This window comes from Nipponia nippon, unplaced genomic scaffold (genome assembly GCF_047370975.1).
Source record: "Nipponia nippon isolate SJK-2023a ecotype South Korea unplaced genomic scaffold, ASM4737097v1 scaffold_1, whole genome shotgun sequence".
NCBI classification, from domain to species: Eukaryota; Metazoa; Chordata; class Aves; order Pelecaniformes; family Threskiornithidae; genus Nipponia; species Nipponia nippon.
The window spans coordinates 33,805,191-33,824,836 of record NW_028262290.1 but is presented as its reverse complement, the minus strand read 5'-3'; positions in this window follow the sequence as shown (position 1 = coordinate 33,824,836).

Here is a 19,646-nt window from a genome sequence, read left to right as displayed (position 1 = left end):
AATATGTAGGCTGCAAGTTCTGAATGAACTACACTTATGACCAAAAGCAGATACCCCCAAGGTACATGTTTGTGTACCTCTTTCACAGTGTGTACACTCACACAGCAATGAGAGTTTTCTTCGGCTATATTCTGGCAAAAAAAAAATGTTGTATGTTTAATGGATCTTTGTCAGAGTGAGAAATAGTCTCAATGCATGAGAGTCAATAGAGTCCCTGAGACATCCTTGCTAGAACGGGAAAGGACATATCATTCCTTCAGTTGTGCTCATAATTTCAGTGGCCAGCATGCTTGCGCATGTATCCCTCAAGTACCAAGAACAGTCTTCAGCGCTCCAAAAAGACAGTGTCTGGGAGGACGAGTTCATTGCCAGTCTGCAGCGCCAGAAAGAGCATGCATTAGGGAAAGGAAGCATGTGTTTTATCTTGCCTGTAATGCTGCTCCTCTGTGCAGTTCTCCAGTGCTTTTGTAAGGTTTATGGATAGTCTTGGCCTCTGAAATCATAATGTCTCCAGACGCTGCTGCTTCTCAGCTCCTTTGCCAAGACAAAATAAATCAGAAGAATATTAATGTTAAGACTGGGAATATTCAGGGAACTTCTTCAGGTTGGTCAATGTTTTTTTCCAGTAGTTTAAACTCTACTTCTTTTATCCCTATCGAGGAAATCTGGGGAAAACAAGTTCTCTAACTTGAGCAAAATCTAGGTTTTATCAGCCATAGAAAAAGAAGAACAAATTTTGCCCATGCAAGTGAATAATCTCTGTAAGGCATATAACAAATGCTATAAGCATTAATTTTTTTCCTTTTCTTCATTTTAGTTCCAGTATTTGTGTCTCTGTTCAATGGTTCTATTCAATTTCAGGTTTTGCTTTTTATCTCACTTTTCTCTACATTTTATATAATTTTTTTTTCTGTTTTTGTTATCTCAGCTTGTCCTATTGGATTCTGCAGCCAGTCCTGGCTCAGTTTAACTTTCACTCATGAGCTTTGAAAATGGTTGAAAATGGACTAAAAAATCATCTGTTGCTGGCTAAAATGTGACTGTTAATTTCATACTAATTAAATGGATATTGTGTACAGATATCTATATCTGGACACTGTGTGACATGATCTTTTGGGTTCGCTTTCCTGCTGCCTCTAACCCTGCTTATACAATGCCTGCTTCACAACGTCATCTGATGTGAGCAAGAATGAAGTACCTTGGGTAGCAGAATATCAGTTTCATGCAGCATAGATGAGAATGTGGTTGTCTCATTTAAATAATACCTCATAACGAGATGCTCTCTGAGGAAGCAAGGGGAAAATAAAGCTGTGTTTGTAAGTTATTAGCCAGAGACCATTTTATGTACGATATACAGAAACTGTAAGAAAACGCAATGTATTTGTATTTACTTCTTTTGCCATGGTTAACAGATTTTAAGTTCTGTGTACAATTCTGAAAAAATATCTACAGCAACTCAGAGATACAAAAAGTTTCCATATCATTACTGAAAAAAGGAATCTTGAAAAGGAAAAGCAAGCAGTTTTCAAAGATCAAAAAAGACACCTGAAATCATCATTGTAAATATCACTAACAATCAATTAATGGTATCTGAAATAAATGTGCATAAAGGAAAGCAATATAGAAATGAAATAAAATACAGCTAATACACCCAAAATTGTAAAATTGTTTTAAGACGTGCCTTTCTCATTACAGCTGAATGTGATTTTCCAGATAGAGGCATTGTAATATGACCCTGTGTGCTGTTCTGTGTGTACAATAAAGCAAGCAAAATTAATCCCTTCCCCTGATGACCTCTAGAAATGAAAACCCATTATAGTAATAATATTTGTACTTAGGCCTTGATGTTTTTGTTCTGAATCTGAATGCCATGAAATGATTGTATACAGTGGCTGATGAGGACACATGTACAGATAATTACATAAATAATCCTCTTTATATAGGTGCAAGGTGACTTTTTAGATCTGGTATGGAAACTAGTTGAAGCCTAATAAAACTTGTAATCATTTTCTTTACTGCTGAGGCCTGAATCTTATTATGTTGAAAGGTCTATTAGGAATGTTTCCCTTTTTAACATGGAATGTATGTAACTGGATCTTGTGCACAATTTTCCTGTTTGTAAAACTTGAATTAAGCATTGAAATTTCTGCCTAAGTTACTGGTTTTGGTGTTTGCCAAAGTATATATGGTATCAAATACTATAATATGTCCTTGTTACCCGTCTGCAGTTCGGTTAGCAAACCCCACTTAAAGGGTAAAAGATCTCTTAAAAAACAACATTATTTAGCTTGGAACAAGAATCAATACTCCATATGATATGGTAATGAAACACAGACTTTGTAACATATTGATGAACACTGAGAAAGTGTGTGTGGTGAGAGTGGGTGTATTTGTGTGCATGTTGGAGGGACCACAATAGTATTAATAGCCTGTAAAGGAGGTTTCTGACATTTGGTAAACACATGAGTACGACACAGAGCACAATGGGAACTACAGTTCAGAAACAATGATCCGCACATTACACTGGAACACCATTAAATACATGTGAGCTTTCTTCTGTCAGCATTTGTATTTTCACAGGATGTAGTAGCAAAGCATTAGCTTTGTGGAAAAGGAAGGCTAAAAAGGCATCCACATATTGTTCTACTATTTTGCTTTACTTTTAATATTTGTGTGTCTTTCTGATGTGGGCCATATATCCAAGTTGGTTTGGTTTTGCTCAAACAGTCTGGTTTTCTATTTGTCTAAGTGGTAATAAATTCCCATTGATAAGGACTTAGTGGAAATTAGAACACCCTCCATGTGCCTCGGTCAGGGAGGCTGCTCCCAGCAGAATCTCGCTCATATTAAAAGCCTGCTGGAATGTTTCAGAATGGTTGATGTTGCTGCATATTGCTTCTCAATGTCAATACCAGAAGGACTATTGATTTGGATCACTTTCCTTAAATAAAAGAAATGATTTAGTATTAAAAATAGTAAAAATGGCCACCTGGTGTAAAAATAACACTACCTCATCTCTCTTTCTTAGACTGTCCATCGGCTTGGGAAAGCTTTGAATTATTGCACACTGTAATTATTTATTTCAAAAAACCATATACCGTGTGTTGTACTTTCAATATATTGATTGTAAAGGCTTATATTTGTAGCCTTCTGCTAAAGAATAAAACTTGAATTTATTAATTACATTTTATTTTAGATTAAGATTAGGAGGATTTCTTTTAAGCAGTGTGTATAGGTGTTTTGTAGAGGGTGACCTGAGAAAGATACAGATACGTGCAAGACTTATCAGTCTTTCTGACCTGTACTTCTCAGTGTCAGTCAAGCACCACTGGCAAAGGAGGTGTGGAGAGGTCTCCTTCTAACGGTGATTTCCATATGAGTGTCAGTAGACTGCTAAAAAGTGTGAGAGAGAGGAGCTATGAAAACAAAAAGGACAGATATGAAATGGGAGGCAATACACGCTATGCTAGTATGTGTACACATTAAACACTTTATAATTAGTAAGTACCTAAATCAGCTGCTTAAATCCATATTATAAGGAACTAGAAGTCAAGATTCATCTGTATGAAATAAAGATTGCCAATAAAGAGGGTGTGATTTGGTTTTAGGGGTTGGTTTTTTTTCTGAAGAGGTTAGGAAGGCTGGAACTCAGCCACATATCAAAGCATGCCATGTGCCAGGGAGGATCTTTCTTCTCTACAGCAGTAGCTTATTATCTAAAAGTATTTTCTGTATTTTCACCCAGATTGTTTCCCACCCCTTCTTTTGGGTTCCATTTTCCTTTGCCTGATCCTTCAGGATCCTTCCTGATACTTCCTCACCCCACCTAAAAATTTTGCATATATGACATACGGCCAGTGGGTGATGAAGCCTATTGAAGGGTTGCAGCTCCTTGGGTGGGCTGGGAAGATGTGACACTACTTCTCCCTGGGCATTCTTCTTTGGTGTCCTTCTGGAGCTCTACCACACTACGGATCCATTTTGAAATCCTAGTACTATTCTATAAAAATAATACAGCTTTCTCTTCTAGCTTAAAATGTGGGTTTTTTTCAAGAACGGCATCACTCATGCACAGCCTGTTAAATGAACACTTGTATTCAAATAACTTACTGATTATGCAAAACAACTCTGCCTGTTACGGTACACATTCAGTGCAGAAAATTGCTCTGTTAGTTGGACTGCTTTTCCCGTCACAATGAAACATACATCTGCTTACAGCTAAAAGTCCAAGGGCCTGATTTACTAAAAATTAGTGATCCATCAGATTGATGGGCAATCTGCACTCTTGGTGCCTTGAAATTTCTTGCATCAGTCACCAGATCATGATTTACTAATAGGGTTTCAGGGCTTGCAAAATAGCACAACTCTAACCACATATTAATATTTAATCTGGCATTTTAAGTGCACCTAACAAAAGACCCCAGAGCTGCTGACAGGACCTTATATTGTGAATTTCTTAAAAAGGAATTGAGTATTTCCATAGTGGTTTCATGTGGAAATCTGAAATAAAAAGAAATACTTGAGTTGAGCCCTCCTCATGAACTTACAAGCTTCTGACTATATTTTCTTGAAAAACTGTTTATAGTTTGTTTTTTTGTAGTCTAGCTTCATTAGCATATGACAAAGCTTCCTTTGGCAGTTTCGCTGTCCATAGCTCATGATGACAGAGAAATTTCGAAACTCATTTCTATATTGTGTACAATTAAACAGTCTGTTCTTTAAATACTTAATCCACTTGGCAATTCTAGAAAGGTGCTAAATGAGGGTAAAAATAATGTATAAATCACAAAGACCTCTTTATTACCATGAAATTTAGCAATTGAATCTGCACAGACTTAGTATATTGGGCCCTCTGTGTTTTGTATAGCATTTTTAAGTAACCGAGATAGGCAAGAAACTGAATTACATATTGATAGTGTTTCTACCATCTCATGGCTTAAACAGAGCAATAGAGTGAGTTAATAAGCAACTTCTGCTGCTGTCAGATGAATATTCCAATTTTACAAAACTTATATAGTGCATGTCATAAAAAAGGTTTATTTGTTTCTTCCATTTTCATATGCCATAATTTATGAAAGATGTTCCCAACACCACCTGTAATAACAGAATGTTTATTAGTGTGCAAATGAGGGTTATAAATGATGTTGCTTATCTATGGAACAAAACACAAAAGACAACTTATTAGCAAAAGACAAATTGCTCAGCAAGTTTCAATGAACTGCTATGTTTGTCATGAAAAAAACCTTTTATTTGCACAGATCAATGCTTTTATAATCCATTTAAAATAATATGCTTGCCACTAGGTGGCTATTTCTGATCAGATCATTTTACCATTTTAATTACATTTTTAATATCCTGGCTGCATAAACAAAGATAAATTACAAGCCTTGCACAATCTGGCTGCTAGCTCAGGCACAATCTGTAATAATATCAGCTTTTGTTTGTGCCTCCTCTAATTAGATTCTGAAATCTAGGCTTTATCAATCAATAATTTTAATTTCAGAATTGCCTTTTGATCTTACATTTCATGTTTGTTTGCAGAAAATGATCAGTAGGACAAAGCTGATAATTTATGCAGAAACAATCTCTCAGCAGAGTTACAAGCACATTCCTAGCCATCAACACAACCCGGCAGACTAAGCTTGACACAGGTCTAATTAGCATGCAGATATGTGTCGCCTCATTGGCAATTCAAATTGCTTTTTTATAATGTACCTCAAATTGTGCTACTCAAACATTGTATTTGATTTCCAAAGCCCCCTGGGCATCCCATAATGTCTCCCTTCATCCTGGGTACGAAGCATTTATTGAACAATCTGCTTCGACCCTGGCTATCTTTTCGAAAACACCCAAACATCGTAACCGTGGGACCAGCTTTTCCTCCTCGTCAGACAGCAACTTGTTCTTCTGCGAGGCACCGGGTGCCACGTCTGTAGGTTTAGCGATGATATGTTACCTTGCGAGCTCCTGCTCCCACGGTGGCTGCTCTATAGAGGGCTTCGTTCCTGTGCCACTCATTTAAAAAGGGGGAGGATGTCTACAGAGCACACATTAATATGCGGCACATAACCACGTCTCTGAATGCCAGCCTTCCATTCTTCATTAAACAAAATGGCTGGATTGCAGTGATTGTTTTCCCCTCCACACGCGCGCGCGCACACAGACACACACACCACGCACACAGGCACATACCCACACACCCCCCACACGCACTCCGGCTTTCTCTCTTTTTCTCCCTCATGCACACGCACGCACTTTCCCCCACGCACACAAACACACACACACACACGCGACATTCCCTGCCGTAGCGTGTCGTTGTCAGCGTGGTGAGTTACGTGCGAAAAGTTGTCTGCAGCATGCGTGACACATGAGGAGATTCCTGCCAACGTCAGGGCCCTTTTTTGCCATGCAGCAACAAGTGGCAGAATCAATGGTGTACAGTTATTCAGCAATGTAATTCATTTCACTGGCTTTGGCTCCTAGCCAGATCCGCCATCTGTCTCTTGCTCTCCCTCTCTCTCTCGCCTGAATTTGTCCTACATTTCGTAATGTTACGTGCTTGCCATCCTTATTCTATGTCAGAGGTACAGCATGAGCCTCACCCCCGTTCCGGCGTGGAGTTCTCTGAGTTCAGTGGCACTTTGGATATTCCACTTCAGTGCCATGGGAAGAAAAGGGTAAGCAAAAAACAGAGGGATAGCTGCAAAGAGAATGGTGCTCTTCTATCCGAAAGCCAGAGCCTCCGCTTTTTATTTAAAGCATTGAGATGGATCTGTCTCACATGGGAACTTTTCCTGCTTCGTTAATGTATCTTCGTTTTCTTTATTGGATGCTGGCACTGTACGCCACTGCACAGCTCCGTGGAATGCCTGCTGTTGGATACTTGCAGATCCCTGCCACCAAGCAACCTCCTGCATTGGAAATCGGGTGACTACTCCAGGATCTTATGCGTGCTTGCTGTTTGAAGCTGCAGAAAAGTGAATAATCAATTAAGTATTGATTTCTTGTAAGATTTGGTAAATTTCAAAGGCAAGACAAAGAGGATGGCTTAAGGAAAGCACTGCAGGGACTTGGCGTAAATTAGACAACTAACAGCAGTGCAGAATAAAATAACACCTCAACTGAATATTTCCTTGGAAGAATTAGCACTAGCTATTGGAAGACGATGGTGGATTTAATCAAGACGGCAGGCACGCTTGAGTTTTAACCGTGAACCTGAAAGAGGAGCTAATTATAACCACCTTTTTATATGGAGCTAATTTGACTGAATGGATGCAAATGTGCTTTATTTATGGATGAAGAAGCAAGCCTTACAGCATTGACTTTGGGATCATCGCATATGCTAAGCCTTACAGCTTCTCTAAAAGTCAAGCCTACAGTACATTTTTATTTACTGAGAAGGTATTTATATGTAAGCATAAGCTAGCCGTACAAAAGATTCACCAGAACAATGTACTGTGGCACTGAGGATCTAATTATAATTTTGCAGCATTTCATGTTTTCTCTAATTTGGTGCTTTTCAACCCTTGCTTGTGATGGGCTATAAATGGGACAATAAATGTATGATTTAAACTATTGTGATTTTCATTGTGTAGTTTATTAATCGTACTGTAGTTTTCTTAACATGTTTCTGAATTATTCAGCAGTAATTTATAATGAAAGATGCAGAACTGGTGGGGTGGTTTTAAATTCATTTATAATCTTCTTGCAGATCTAAATGTACAGGTTCTACCAGCCGATGAGCTCTATAATTACGAAAGAATGTTGAAATTTTCAGATAAATGGGGCACTGACTTTACAATGGGCACAATATTGTATAATCAGTAAAAGGAGGATTGTTATGTTTTGACTCTGTGGAGACTGGTCTTGGTTAGTTAACTCCTTCTCTGCTGATAATGGTAAGCAAATGTACCTTATACGAGAAAATAGGGGGAGAATGTAATGCATTAGTTTGATGTTTTGCTAGTCTGAAATCTTAGCATATTTTTTATTTATTTATTTCGATTTCTGTTACTTTTCTTTTCCCTATTTGCTTCTCTGGTTTTTGTCAGGTTTTTTTTTTTTTTCCTCCTGTCTTGCAATCTACATTCCCTGAGCAACCACAGGAACCAAGTTACATTAAGCTTCAACACAAAGACGATGTAAGAATAATGAATCCTCATTTGCATTGACATTTGTATTCAGATTTGCCAGGCTATAAACTTGGCAGATCAAGCGGAATATTAAGTAGAGGCTTCCATGGTAAATTGCGACTCTTGCAATTGCTGAGTCGTTTTTCCTATTTTTTGTATGCATGCGTGTGTGTGTGTGTATGTGTGTATGTGTGTGTATGCGTGTGTGTACGTGTGTATGTATGTGCATATCTGCAGTGGCAGGTAAAGTCTCATGACTACTTGATTTCTGAGAAGCACATTGGCCCTCTTTCTCTTTCAGTATATGATGTCAGTTTATGCAAAATGAAAGAGGAATACACCAGCAGTAAGCATTTTAGTTGAAGATATAGTGTGACATATGACTAAAGTATTAACTCCCTTGTCTAGAGACCATGTGAAAGAATTCTTTAAGCAAATAGAAAAACACTATTGCAAAAGCAAACGGATCTTCTGCATCAGCTAGAGGTTTGATTTCACTGCAGGTAGAGTCCAAAGCACAAACTATGAAACAGCACTAAACCTACCTGCTGGATAACATGGTACACTGTTTTATTTGTGATGGTGCTAATGTATGCATGTATGTTTCCATTAAAAACTTGGGCCTCTATGCCTGCCATCAGGTGCTCTCCACTTTGGTTTGGTTGGACTGTCTCTAGCTTTATAATAGTATGTGTGAGAGCAAAGTTGGCCCTTCTCTTCCAGTGTTGGACATTAAACACTTTCCTTCACTGACATTTGCTGAAGAAGAGGTGGTCCTAGCTCTGGATGAGCCTTTTTCAGAATGTATAACTGCAAAAGTGAAAAATTTACCTTATCATTCTCCTTTTTAACTTTGTGTTATTGAAAGTAATTTATGCACAAACTTTGGAAACTTTAAGTTATCTGTAACATGGATTATTGTTTCAGAAGTAGTGAAAAAGTCTGCAGTCAACAAGAACTAAAAATGCTCCAAGACTCACGCTTGCTACCCATAGATTTTAAAGTAGTTGTCTCAGGACTCCAACAAAGTTCTCTGGAGAGAACTTGAGAGTGGCACTGAATTAGGAGATGCAGGAAATGATCAGGCATGCAGGAAATGCTTCCAGTGCCTTCTTTCTGTACATAGCCCCTCCCTACCACACACATAAACATAAACCTAGCAAAGAGAATGCCAGTAAAGTCCATAGCATGTGTTTTCATAATTGTTTATAATACGTTTCTATGTTAAAGAGGTACTACAATAGGGAAAAATCCTGGAATTTTTTCCAGTTCTTCCTGAACAAGTTGAGGGACTGAATTTAAAAACTTAAACTATGGCTGGTCATTTAGCTGGTCGATTGACAAGAAAGTGCAATGCAATGGCTAAACCTGTTGTAAACAATATTATACTGTATAATTATTGGCTATAATTTCAGCTGGGAAAGTAATATCAGCTTTGTTTTCTGCAAAAATACACGAAACCCTAATACTGTTTGGATTTACTGTCATTTTGGTTTTATGTAGGATAATTGATCATGCAGGGAATGGTCAGTTGTAATGTACCGTTCGCTAAGGGTGGAAGATGATATGCTGCTCATGTGGAACAGTAATCTATAGCAGGTAAAGGCAGCCCATGCATCATTATTTGTTTGTTATCTTTGAGAAGCTTTAGAACTTCATTCTTTTAATATGAGGGGAAACATGGAATATAATGGCTACTTTGTTTGAAAGAGTATTCCAGGCTACATTTCCAAAATGGTGCTTAATGTAGAAGGGAAAGGTAGAACTTTCAAGATATGTTTCCATACTCTGGTTCCTTATGCACATCATCTTGATGAATTAATATTAAACTTTGTTGTTTGGGTTAATAAATGTACCTGCCATGAATTGTTTTCAAAATTTACCCTCAAAGAGCTAGCAAAGTGGTCCTTTACTGAGAAGGGAAAAACAAAACAATATCTCATTGGCTTTCTGAAAAAAAAAAAATCCAGTGGAAAAGAAGCCTTGAGATTTAAGTTACAAATCCATAGAGAATAACAGATTAATAAACTGTAATGTTTTTGCTGGACATGCACTTACAACAACAGTCATTCACTAAAGTGAATCCTTTGAAAAATTAATTCCTGTCGGGTTTTTTTTGCCCCTATACAAAATTCCCCAACTTCTTGCTGCCTATGACTATAGAACCCAAAGAAAGGAAAGATGAATGAAAAGTACTTTAAGCTCCAAATACATTCATCATATTCACTGACAAAAAGATAAAAACACCTGGCATAAAGGAAGGTGTGAAGCTAATATTTCCTGGGAGAAACTCCAATCTGCTCTCTAGCCTTTTATGTGTACTGTGGTGTTGAGTAAAATACTGGAGTGCTATTCATAACAAAAATGTACGGTGTGATTGGTATTCACCGTCACTGGACAGAGTTTAGCACAGTCAGCCCAGGCATAGCATACGGATGTTTTAGAAGGAAAGCTCAAGGCCTGTTACAACATTTCAGTCTAGCTCATTGTGTGGCTAAAAAATGTAAGATTCCAGCAACACAGAGCTCACTGTATATCATAACGGTCAGATGTGCTGGCCCATAGAATTTAAAGGGAATCTATCATTTTTTATAATTATTCTTCTGATTGAAGATCCTTTTATGTAACCTACTGTTGTAATGAGTGTCACTCAAGGGTTGTGTTTCTTACTGGAAACTTGGTTGTCTGTTTATGTCACTGGTGTGGACTTCATCTTGGGACTGAATTGTAAGCTTTCTGCATCTGCAGGAATGTAGTTTCCTAAATAGTTTTTTTCTGATTACTTTGTGCATGTAACAGCAGTTTGAACTTAAGCAATTTAACTGTTTCTGTTATATAGACAGTAAATCATTTCCTCTTTGTGTTTTCTGTTTCCTGGACACAATGGAGACAGAAATGATTTTTAAAAGAAGCAAATAGGTAGACATGCAAACCAGGGAAGAGAAGAGATAACAGATTGAGACTGGGAAGTGGCTTTTGCACTGGCTTTTTACAAATGATAAGAGTTAAATCTTTCTTTCCAAGGTGAAACTTATGTGTTCTCCTGCTTTATGGTTCCTTCAGTGGTATGTCTTTTGAGACACTGTATCTGTAATCTCCAATTGTGCACACTGCAGTAATTTACCACTAAAATTGAAGGTTTTGTGCAAGATTTTCTAGTTTTGCTAAAGACTTTGCTGGGAAAGTGTAATCCACTGAAATGTGTTATTTGCCCTACTTTGACAGTCTAAGAAAATGTTCATCTTTTCCTTAATAAAATAAATATGCTTTCAATACCAAAGCTTTCACATGGCAAAGCTTTTAATTTAATTGCTAGGATTGAGTTAGCTATTTTGAGTTTCAAGCAGTCCTTTGATTACTAAAGAGAAAATTGTAATGACTGTAAATATTGTTAGATAATTAATAAACTGGATATGCACAAAATTCCCTCAGACCTGAGATCTCGTTCTGTGATTTGTTACGTATTGCATCTTGCATCAAATTACACTGCAATCCTGTAATTCGTGTTTGTATAGCATCTAGCATAATAAGGCTCCAGTTCTGATCAGTATCATAACATAAATAATAATAGAAATGCATTGTTTTAGACAACTTTCCAGGGTGGTTGTTTATTTGCATAATCAACACTGTCTCATTTAGTTTAGTGGTTACTGCTTTTGGCAAAGTTCTGTGGTCATTAATTGTGCTTTGAATTTCATTGGGAATTTTGCTTAATGAGAACAGATTTTGATGCAAGGTCAGCTCTCTGAAAACCATACCGACCAATGCTTCATTATTGTCACAGTGAGTCATATAGCGAGCAACATGGAAATCACTTTACTCTGCACTGAACTTGGCCAGCTCTAGGGCTGAATTCAATACTTAGGTAACAAAACTCAGCAACTGAGCACAGCGGAAGACTGAGGAAAGGAGAATCTAATTTCTGAATTTTAGGTTATTATAATACAGAGGTGAGAGGCAGGTGAAAGTTGCTGTGAAATGGATGAGGGAATACTGGATGCTGATAAAATGTAGAAGGAGATGGAAATTAAAGAATATTTTTACTGTTAACCTGTTGTCCATAGTTAAAAGAAAGAACAAGAAGCAGAACACAAATTCCAGTCATTGCAACTTGCAATGTATAACTACCAGTTTCTCCTGGATCCATAATTTATGTTGGAACCTGCAATGAATCATGCCACATAGAAGTGGTCCTAGGCTGCAGAAGATAAATCTAATGACACATCAGCTATTACTAATTTAGGGCTGCCTGCTTCTGCTCTCAGTAATGTAAGTGGGAGTTTTTCTGTGGACTGCATTGGGAGCTGTATTTGGTCTTATTCACAATACACTGAAGCTACTTGTGCTATACTATGCCACAGTCATAAACACTGAATAGGAGGCGGCATTTTAAATATCTGAAATATTCTGAGACATGTTTATGGGGCCATATTCAATTTAAAGTCTGCTCATCCTGCTCTAAGGATTTTCCTATTAATAGTTATCATAGCAGTTTATCACTGTAGTTTAGAGAAGTGTTTGATTTTTCCTTTCAGCAAAATTGAAGATTTTGCATAATGAATTCTCTGTATAACAAATAAAATTTCTTTAAAAGCAGTCTTCACTTTTTAAAATATTGTACTCCTCCTTATAAAATATAAATAAAATGTTGCAAAAGAGAGGTTAAAAAGGGTCCAGCTGTGAAATTTGTTTTCTTCATCTTACAATTCTCAAATTCACATTAGCTTCCCTTGGATTGACAAGTGCATTTCTGTCCCAACCAGGCAGTAAATTCCCCCCTGAAAATCCCTGCAGCCAGAATGACCCTGGTGAATCTCAAATCCACAGTAAAAACATGGGGATGAACTGGTATCTCACAGTCATCTTTCAGAATCTTCTTGACAATTAGCAAGCCCAGTATACCAAAAAACAGAGAGGCAGGCTATGGTGAAGCTGTTGGTCAGAAATTTAAATGTGTGGGGGGATATGAGAAAAGTGAAGAAGGGCAGACCTATGCATGTGTGGTTGTGTCATAAGAGATGTACTGGGCAATGCTAACAGAAAGGAATTTTCCCCCTAGATCCACTTAGATACAATAGGTAGAAGGAGACAGCACTCTTCTAGGAAAGTATTAACAAAACACAAGAATATATAGAGCTTTACAGTACAGGGAAACATTATTTACACTGTTTAAGCAGCAGAATTATTTAAGAAAAAAAGGACAAAGTGCTTTCTAGAATCAACAATTGAGTTTGTCACTCTCTGTTTTCACAGTTTCTTAAAATTTTCTAACAACTACTTTGTTTTACACTTTCAGCAATATTGTATGTGGTCTTTAAACCCTACCATCAAAATTGATTTTCATTTCTTATACATACTACTTCAAAAGTGCTTCTATTCATACATAATGACTAGTACTACCTGGATGACCTGCTGAAACTGTTGCAGAGTTTCTCAGCAGGATCAAAGTTAAAACCAGAAAGAAGTTGTAATCTTCTTGATTATTTACAGGGAGATCATGGGCTGAGGGAGAAGGTTATCTTGTTCTCAATAAAAATGAGGGATTGTGAAAAAAAATGCTTAGCATCCTGTGGGGGTTTTCAACAAGTTATCCACTAGTTTCATCTCAGTTATGGATTCCAACCTTTTGTTCAGTCATTTTTTTCCAAAAGAATCTAAGTTCTAGTGTTACTTCTTACTTGCATTTTCTCTCCAATTTATGCTTTAATCTAATTCTACACCAGGACCCTTCCAGATGTTTACTCTTGTGAAGTGTTGAGCATCTTAAGCATATTCAGATCCTCTGACCTCAACACCACATAGGTTTTGCTCAGAGTACCTTCTTATTTCTGGAAGACTAAGCATGTTCTGTATCATTAAAAATGGAGTACAAGGATGGTGATTCCTAAGTTTTGCTTTCATTGACATTTGGCATTAAAGAAAAAATAAACTGTTTTTTTCAGCTAAATCCAAGATTTTGAGGCTGCCCAGATATTTGGGATTTTTTTTTCAGATTGTGAGTGCCCATTTCAAAGGGACATGAATGACAGCACTTTCTAAAATCAGGCCTTTGTCCTAGCTGTGAAAAAAGGCAGTCTCCAATTTTTAATTTACCTTTTGAAAATATTAATTTCAGTCAATGGTGCATTTTAGATGACAAGTCTTATTTCTTTAAAAAACAAACCATCATTCATGTTGAATTTATCTAATACAAAAACAAAGAAAAAAACCCCTGGTTTTAATGTTCATTTTACAGTAATTACGTATTCATGCATAATAACAGAAAAGATTTCTGTTACCTAGGCTGTTAATATGGTAGGAAATGCAATGCAGAGAAATGTAGTAGAGAGAGTTCTTGTTTCTGCCCCTGAAAGGGCAACACTGGACAGAGCTGGCTTGAGCAGTGTTATAACCAATACAAAAAGGGAGGAGTTTCTTCCATTCAAAAGAATAAAATGTATTATCTTTTTATCATCAAATCATTTATAAAAGAAACCACAGGTGGGAATCCTGAAAGCTTACATGAGTCAGAAAGGTCAAAAACCAATTTCTGACTTGTTGAAGACACCCTCCTGATTCTTTGAAGTGTGATTTTTTTTTTCTTTTTTTTTTTTTTTCTAGTGGTGTTCTTGGCCAGCCAGGCAGCTTATTAGACAGTCAGACTGTTGCATTTGACTTTTCTAAAGACTGTGTTGGCCTGTTATTTGCACCTCTATTTAGTTTAAGGCTTGACCTGTGAAGGTCTGTTTGGTTTGTATTTGGTGGTATCTCTATACTCTCATCATTACATTTGTCATACAGAGCAAGACTGTTTACTATGATGGTCTCTCATCCCTAAGATTTGCAACTTCCAAACATGTCTAACTCTGTAGATCTTCAAAACATGGTGGAAAACCCTATATAAAAATCAGTTTTTTTCATGAAGGTGTTGACTTACAGAAAAAATAGACAATAACATTCTAGGGTGGGGATCTGCTTTTGAATGTATGACTATGTACTGTGACATAGCCTTAATAATACACTCAGTAAAACTGTTGATAATTGCTAAGTCAAACAAGTATTTCTAAATAGTGCATTTTGTCAAAGATCAGAAAGCATTAATTTTTATATTGTATCTCAAAGAATTTGTCTCCAAAATATGTAGCATATTTTACATTGTAAGTAAAACAAATGGAGAGAAAATCAAGTATAGACAGAGGAAAAAAGATCTGATACCCTGCCACTTGACAGCAGTCACATTTCCCATTATTGTCAAATGTGATAGATTTTTGCTCATAAAAATTACTTTGTGGGGGAGAGGAGAAAGAAAAAGGGGGTTACTGACTCAATTACAGTCCTGATACTTCAGCTAAATGCCTTACCAAAAATGGAGAAAATAAAAAAAAAAATAAAAAAGACCATAGAGGTAAAATCTCCTGGGATTTTTTTCCCATATGTTAATGATTTTACAACTTCTGTCTGTTACCTCTACAGGAATCTGGTAGCATCTCACAGTAATCAGGGTTGGAGGAATATTCAGTGCTGGACAAGAGTCAGCCCTGAAGGACAGCATGTATTTTCCCATTAGAAACAACTCTTTATCTGGACCTGACTGAATCATCAAATTCTTTTCCCTACTTGAATGTCCTTTTCTGAGATCCACTTTTATCTGGAAGCAGAAATATGCCATTTGTGAAGGGGTGAAAATATCTGACTACAACTCCCAGATTCAAATTTCTTTATATGAAACATTCAGACATCTGTCCTTACTTATAATTCTTATTTCACTAAAAGTACCCCTTGAAGATGAGGCTCTTCGTATTCTTATTCTAGATGTACTAGGAACAAGTTTAGTATGGATTAGCGTGTTGTTGCTTTCTTAGAAATAGATGTACCACATGTTGCGCAGAAGTTGCTGTGGTATTGATTGAAAATGACCTGTTGAAGTTTGGAGGCAAAAAATACACACAACCCACTTTCCCCAAGGAAAAAAAAAAAAAAAGAAAAGAAAACCCAAACACACTAGATTTCAACTGAAGGTTTGCAAATCATTGTGTGAAATACTAACCTTTCATTGCATTCAACAGATCCTATTATGTGACAGTATGAATCTTCTAATCAAGCTGCTTAAAACCCTCAGGGCCTGGCCTGACAATATAGTAAATCTTGCTTCAGAGCTCTTGCTATAGGACTGGAAATGCCACAGCCATGTGATGCAAAGTACTTATCTGGTATAAGATCACTCTTATGTTTGTACCACTGACTTTTTGCTGGATCAGGTATCATTTTTCCTCCTACAGCTGACATAAAACCCCTATAAGAGCAGAAAGCTGATATAAATGTTATATTGCATGTTTTGGCCAGTTCAGCAATAACGCAATGGCATATCCACATTTGAACAAAATCAAATTAGTACCTGACAGTGAAAAAATCTAATATAAGTGGTGGTGAAATTGTAGCCTCAGAAAAAATCATTTCCTCTGTGAGGGTGTTGCTGATTTCCAAAATATCTGAAATTGCTGGGAGTGCTGCAAAGTCACATGCTGAATATTCATCATAAAATTAAAGACTTTGTTCTACATGTAGACATAGGCACCTAGTGGAGCTTACTAAAAGTTTGAGTCTACAAGTTCTACCACATAATACTCAGTACTAGTAATATGAGTAAGAGTATGCAGTGTGAGATCCTAAAAGTCCTGTTGTCCTGTGCTATATTGTGTGTAAAAGTGGGGGATTTTTTTTTCTGTTTTTTCAGTTGCTCATAAATGTTGACCAGAAAGTTGGAAGGGGTGACATCCTCCTACAGTACATTCTCACTGGTTTTCACTGCCAAAGTTTTCATGATAATCATCAAAATTTATACCAACAATTGTCCCTGACTGTGCTTAATAGTAAAACAAGATGGAAAGAACATTTTCAAGAACAAATTGTTCATTTGCATGCAAACTACTTGTGCTAAATTTGTTGAAAACCTCTTACATCCACACCAGTGCTGTTCCAAAATATTCCAGTTTCAGCATACTTAATTCTTATTGTTCCTGGCACAGCTTGCAGAAGAAAGGGATTCTGAGGAGATTTCAAAGCTACTTGTGTACAGCATAACAGTTGTCTAAAGCCTAACTGAACTGTGTCAGTTAGCATCCAGTATAATAATAACATGCTTGATACTGCTATATTTAAATACAATTGTACTTTCTTTTGTAGAATAAAGAAGGATTAACAGATGACCTAACAGTTATTAGTAGTTCAAATAATAAGGCTACTTCTAATTTAGTTGCATTTCTTTAGTGCAAATATGTTATGACACCCATTAATTTTATACTTGGAACTCAGAAGGATCTGCTTTCAAAGTTTAAAGTAACTGTTGGCATAAACGACTGTAAAAAGACTTTTGAAGTGGAAAGTATTAATCAAAACTGGAAGATATTTAAAGTCAAATTAAATGTATGTTCATAAAATTACAATTTTGCAAACAAGTTAGGTAAAAGGATGTTAAAAGGAGAAGCTGAGGAAGCAATAAAACATGATTGAAATATATAGACAAAATAAGTATGTTGAAACAATTTTGTGAGAGTCTCAGGAGAAAGTTGACTTATGCTTACTTTTGCTTTTGGTGATGATGATGGCAGGAAGAGAAAGAGTGCAAGCGATTAAGGCATTATTGTAATACTCTAAGTAACTTGGATCATTTCCTGACACCTTAAAGCCTTAGGAAAAAAAGTAGCTGTAAATACCTGTTTTCCGGACACAATCAGTGACATCATACCTCTTAATAACAGAAGCTTGGAAGAGCTGTAATTTTTTAAAACCTTTTCTCTAGGCAATGTTGGATTTATTTACTTGGAAAAGAGAATTAAAAGGTCTGTGTTTCAGATTTCTTTTCTTTTTTTGCATTGGTTTTATGTTTGGGATTTCAGCGCATCTGGGTATCACCAAATGTGACGTTACTTCTACCCTCAAGTCTTGTCTTACCACTGTTTGAATGTCCTTGACCTAACGCGAGTGAGCTGGAAGTCCATCTGTCTGACTGTTGCAGAGACTCCCAGGCAGCAGCTATGGCAATATTCTTCCTGGCTATTATGAATGTTCATCGGATAAAAGGTTTTCTTCTGCCTGATGCATATAAAGTGATGAGGAATCCCAGCCTTTCCATTTTGGAGAGTGCAGGCTGCCTACCAGTCTGACTCTTCTCTCCATCACCCACAGAAGAGCTGGAAATAATGTGGTTGAAATCACCCTGTTTCTAAAGCTGCCAAGCCTTTGTCTACTGACAGTTTCTGCTGAAAAGCTATAACAGGGGCTGGTACTTTCCAACTTTTCTGTGATCACTTGATGTGCAGTTTTTGACTCCAGAGGTAAGTGTCATGCCATCTTACAGTAATGGCTATCAGATAATTCTGCATGAGTACAGTTTTAACTATAAACTGGAAGTAGTTTAATACACCTAAGAAATAGATATGACCGTTGTCCTTATCCTGGCTTTCTGTAACTGATGCTATCTATAACTCTTCGCATTTTTATGCACCGGCATAATAAAATTTTAGACAAATTTTGCTTCAGTTTGACAGCTTAAAGAAAGTGTGTGTGTGTGTGTGTGTCCGCCTGTCTGTCTCTGTGTATACATATATCAAAATAGATTTTCAAGGCGGTAATGCGAAATATACAAGTAAAGAGTTCAGAGATTGGCTGTACACCCAATCATATGTCTCATATTGAAAGAGAATTACTTGGCTGAATTTGTCTCAAAGAGATTTTGGCAGCTTTTCATTTGTATTTTCTGCCAGCAACAGACATCAAAATAAACGCAAAGATTTTTTCCCCCTAAACTGCCAAATTAAAACATTTGCTGTCAGTTCCTTCCAGTTCACTGCTCTTTCATAGAATCATAAAGTAACCAACTATGTGAACAAGAAAAAAAGTCTGATAAATATTTGTATGGGGCTCTTTTCAATCAGAACTTCGTAGAGGTGTTGTGTTGGAAGGGACCTTAAGAGGTCATCTAATCTATGCTCCTGCTCTGTAAGGGATCAGTTATACACAGAGTGTTACTGACAGAAATTTGTCCAATGTTCGTAAAAAATAGTCATTGCAGGGGCTTTCTCAACCTCACTGAGCAACCTGTTCCAATACTGTTCTTTTAAAAAGAAAGTTTTTCATAATAATTGAATTAAATATTTTTCTGATGCAAATACACTGATTACTTCTTAGCAGGGAATATGAAAAACAATTGATCACTCTTACAACAATCATTTTTTTATTTGACCACTTTTATCATTACTGTTCTATCTCAGCTGTTTGGTCCTGTTTATTGCCTCAGTGGCTATATATAACATTGGTCTCATTGGTACAGAGTTTGACCCTGTCATCTTTAATAAATATGGATCTTCACCAGTAAATCTGATATCACATTATATGCACGTATATGTAAATATGTTGAGAGAGAGAGAGACTAAAGCTTCTAAGTGAGCAATCTGTAATAAGTGTAAATATTCAGGTAGTATATTTCACAATTTCAGAAATTATGAAGCATAGATAATATGTATTTATACAGTTGGT